The sequence below is a fragment of the Microtus oregoni genome, unplaced genomic scaffold (genome assembly GCF_018167655.1).
Source record: "Microtus oregoni isolate MIOR12 unplaced genomic scaffold, Mior012 000026F_ref0000081, whole genome shotgun sequence".
NCBI classification, from domain to species: domain Eukaryota; kingdom Metazoa; phylum Chordata; class Mammalia; order Rodentia; family Cricetidae; genus Microtus; species Microtus oregoni.
The window spans coordinates 34,627,687-34,632,168 of NW_024543085.1; the positions used below are offsets into that span (position 1 = coordinate 34,627,687).

The 4,482-nt window shown below is 48.5% G+C and overlaps 1 pseudogene; it reads left to right on the forward strand.

Moving 5' to 3' along the window:
- Positions 1 to 3,293: 3,293 nt before the first annotated feature.
- Positions 3,294 to 3,807, forward strand: LOC121463224 (annotated as a pseudogene).
- The last annotated feature ends 675 nt before the right edge of the window (positions 3,808 to 4,482 follow it).

A 4,482-nucleotide genomic window follows, 5' to 3' on the forward strand; every position in this document is an offset into this window, starting at 1 on the left:
TACAGAGGGAAATCCCACATCAAACAAAGAGACCAGCTATACCAGGATGTGACCAGCACCCAGTTTTCTCAGGTTTCCCCCTAAGACGACACTCATAAATAAGCAGAAAGCAGTCTTGAGAATCCGCTGCCCCAATTCCTTTAACCTGTTGTGCCTAACCTCCTTTTTTATCATAAAAAAAGTGATGGGAATGTAATGGTCTGTCCTATCCTTTTAAGAGACAAGCCACGCCCACTCCCTCCCCATCCACTGAGGCAAGCTGATCTTCAGAGTCCAGAGTCTTTCCCTCTCTCTCCCCCTTTCTCTCTCTCTCTCTCTCTCTCTCTCTCTCTCTCTCTCTCTCAAAGAGGCAGCTTCTGTCTCTCCCTTCACCCCACTTATCTCCTTCCCCCTCTCTGCTTTCTTTTTTTTTTTTTTTTTTTTTTTGGTTTTTTTCGAGACAGGGTTTCTCTGTGGCTTTGGAGCCTGTCCTGGAACTAGCTCTGTAGACCAGGCTGGTCTCGAACTCACAGAGATCCGCCTGCCTCTGCCTCCCGAGTGCTGGGATTAAAGGCGTGCGCCACCACCGCCCGGCCTCTCTGCTTTCTCTTTCTCTCTGCTCTTCCCCCTCTTCCCCTTCCCTTCCATAACCCACTAAATAAATATTTAACTTCACTCTGCATGGTGTGCCTATCCATCTCAGTGTCTCACCTGCCACACAGCAGCTTAATATTTTTAATATTAAAAATAATATTAAAGTCAACTCCCATGTACTGGAACATAAGACAATGAACTCATACATTAGTAAAACCCGAGGTGGCCATATTAGATGGGCAGGACCACCACGCCCAGATAGCACCAACTGGGTGGCTTAGAACAACAGAAGTTTACTTCCTCAGTTCCGCAAGCCTGAAGTCAAGGTATCTGCAAGGCTGGCTTCTGTGGGCTGTGAGGGAGAACTGTCCATCTGTCGATGGGCTCTGGAGGACTGGCTCATTGCCAGTGGCTTTGGCTTCACGAAGCATCCCTCAGTCTTGGCCTCTGATGTCACAGCCACATGGTATTTTCCCCTGTGTATCCACATCCTTCCAGGTCCCTTTGCCGGGACAGAGTCTTATGTAGCCCATGCAGGTCGAAAACTTGCTGTGTATCTGAGAGTAACTCTGCATTCTTGACCCTCCTGCCTCTCTCTCTCTCAGGTGTTATGCTGGAGAACCTCCTTCAGCCAATGGCCTTTGAGATGCTGGACCAGAGTTGAGTGTGGCCTGATGCGTGCTCACAAGCCCACTCTCTCTCTCTCTCTCTCTCTCTCTCTCTCTCTCTCTCTCTCTCTCCTGGCTGCTAACTTTGGTTTCTGTTCCCCTTTCGTGTAGAGGACTGTGATCTCTGAGTCCCCCCTAAATAAAGAACCCTTTACCACACTCAGTTCTGAGTTAGTGTGGGACTACTTCATTTGTGTGCTCCTACAGTGTTGGGGTGACAGACATGTGCCACCCAGACTACTACCTCCTCCTTTTATGCTTTTGCTACAGGATCTGGTCAGGCTTAAAACACCAATCTCCTGTCTCCAATGACTGGGTGCTAGGATCACAGGTAGGCACCACTATGCCCGGCTCGTGTTCCTTTTCCAGTTTTGCCCGTCATGACTGCCACTCAGGGACTGTGAAGGGGATGAAAGGGGTGGTCCTCCTTGACCCTTCTGCGCCACCCCCTCAGTCGCTACAACCACTGGCCCTCCCCTCTGAAGCCCCTGTGTGCTCTTGACTCTGCTTCAACTTTGCGAAGTCAGCTTCATTCTGTCTGGCACCTTCCCTTTGATTAAATTTTCTCATGGTGGCCTGCTAAGCTCAGTATGATTACAACTTCTAACCCAGCTAACTCTTAGGAACCGTTGACACGTCCGTGTGTTCAGAGTGCACCGAAGAGGGAGAGCTGGGACAGCAGCTCCCTTGTAACCTGTGACTCGGAACCTGGGTCCTGAGTTACTATGGATTATAGGGATGAGTCTTTTTCTGCCTCCTCTGACTCAAATAACCAGATTCCACAATAGCAGCGACTATGACAGACAAGCGAGGGGTAAGGCACGCTCTGCTTCCCGGGGCCTGGAAACGGAGGAAGCATCTTCTCTGGTGGTAGCAGTGGTGACATTTGGGTATCTATATTTTGAGCTTTCCAATCTTTTCCCCCCACCATTGCAATTTTTAAAAAGCCACTTTGGAAATACACTTACACATGGTCCTGCTTAGCTTAAATGCGGTGACAGGGGAATCTAAGCAGGTGATGATCCAGGCAGCTCCCACAGTTGATGTTTGGAAAGTTCAGGTTTTTGTTTGTTTTTTTTTTCACACTGCAAAAACTATTGTTTTCTAAAATTGCATCCGGGGCACTCACTTAGGATCCAGTTGCTTCATATACTGGAACACCCACCCTCCAACAAAATTGCTTTGCTATAAGCTCCTCCCTCCACAACCCTACCCATCAGAACAAAGGAGAGAGACAGAGAGACAAGTGGCCATTATTTAACTTCTGCTAGGTCGTTTAACAAACATGATGTCCCCATCTGAACCCCTGGGATCTGTCACTATGTTACTTTGCCCAGTTGGAAAAGGGGCTGAAGCAACAGATGGGCAGATGGAGTTAACTCTGGGTTAGCCAAAACTTCACTGGCAGGAATCTACAAGGGCATGAAAACACTAGGGAGAGCTGTATGCTATAAACAGGGAGTGATGAGTGCACGGAACAGAAGATTGTAAAGTGGGCAGGGCAGATGGAAAGAGGGACGTTGTTCCTCCTCCCAGCCTTGCTTATAGATGCCCCAGTGGGACTTGGAGGAAAAGGGACAAGTCGTAAGCAGGTTCGTGGACAGTTTTTAAGCCCCAGCCTGGGCTCATGGGGATCCTGTAGGTCGTTAGTCAAGGGCCCCTCCAGGTAGAGCCTCCATCACAGGCCTGATTCTGTCTTTTTCTAGATCCATGTGCTGAGTCTCCCCCCATTCCACTCACTCTTCTGAGCTTGTTCCCCCTCCCCAGGATGAGGGAGTTTCTCTGGTGGTCCCTGGGTTTTAAGAGGGGTCACAGCACAGATGTAGGCACAGCTAGAGAAAGGTTGTAGGTGACGCTCTCAGGTCACATCTCAAATGTCAAGGTGCCACCAACTGGGGATCCCCTGGAGATTTGTGACTATTAAAACGCAGATTGTGGGTGCACATTGGTGCTTCCGGCGCTGTGGGGAGGGCCTGCGAGGACTGTCAGGCTGCTTCGTCATGTAATCCTGCATCTCCCCACTGCCTGGAGCAGCGATCTCCGTGAGCATGCATGCTGTATACAATCCATAATACATATGATGACATTGAAAATAAAGTGGTTGCAGATCTAGGATGTGGTTCTGGAGTACTTAGCATCGGGGCTGCGATGTTAGGAGCAGGGCTGTGTTGGATTTGACATAGACGAAGACGCACTGGAAATATTTACTCGGAATGTGGAAGAGTTTGAGTTAACAAACGTGGGTATGATTCAGTGTGATGTGTGCTCGTTATGTAACAGAATGTCCAAATTATTTGATACCGTAATTATGAATCCTCCCTTTGGAACCAAAAATAATAAAGCTACAGATAGGGCTTTTCTGAAGACTGCTTTGGGAATGGCAAGAGCAGCAGCATATTCTTTACACAAATCCTCAACTAGAGAACACGTTCAAAAGAAAGCTGCAGAATGGAAAGTCAAGATTGACATTATTGCAGAGCGTCGATATGACCTGCCAGCATTATCCAACTCTCATAAAAAGAAATCAGTGGACAATGAAGTGTACCTAATTCGCTTTTCTTTTTAAAAGCTTCTGAAGACAAAAAGCAGCTTAAAATCTAACTAAGATGAATAAAAACAATGCTTACTAAAAAAACAAAACAAACAAACAAAAACCACAAATGCAGCTTGTGGTCCAGCTGACCTAGTGCTGAGATTTCTTTCTTTTTCATCTGAGACAGAGTCTCAGGTAGCCCAGGCTGCTCTGAGCTCTCCATGTAGCCCAGGCAGGCCTTGAATTCCTGGTCTTCCTGCTTCTATCTCCCAAGTACTGGGATTCTAGGCTGCCACAGTCTGAGGGCTCTGCATTTCTAACAAGCTCCCGGAGCTGCTGCTGCTGCTGCTGCTGCTGCTGCTGCTGCTGCTGCTGCTGCTGCTGCTGCAGGCAAAGTCAGCTGGGCACGGAACTCTACGTCACTGTACTTAAGGACGGGGGTTCATACCTTAGAGCACTGCTTCAGGCCACGCATGGCTGTGTATGCATTCTCATGAGACAGGGTCTGGCAGCTCTCTAGGTTCAAGGCTGGTCTGGTTATAGAGCAAGTTCTGGAGCAGTCAGGGCTACACAAAGAAACCTTGTCTCAAGAGAGGGGTGGGAGCTTCTCTTCCAGAGAACCTAGGTTCAATACCCCACGCACATCGTCAACTCTGTAACTTCAGTTCCAGGGCATCTGATGTCCTCCTCTGGCCTCCCTAGGTATGC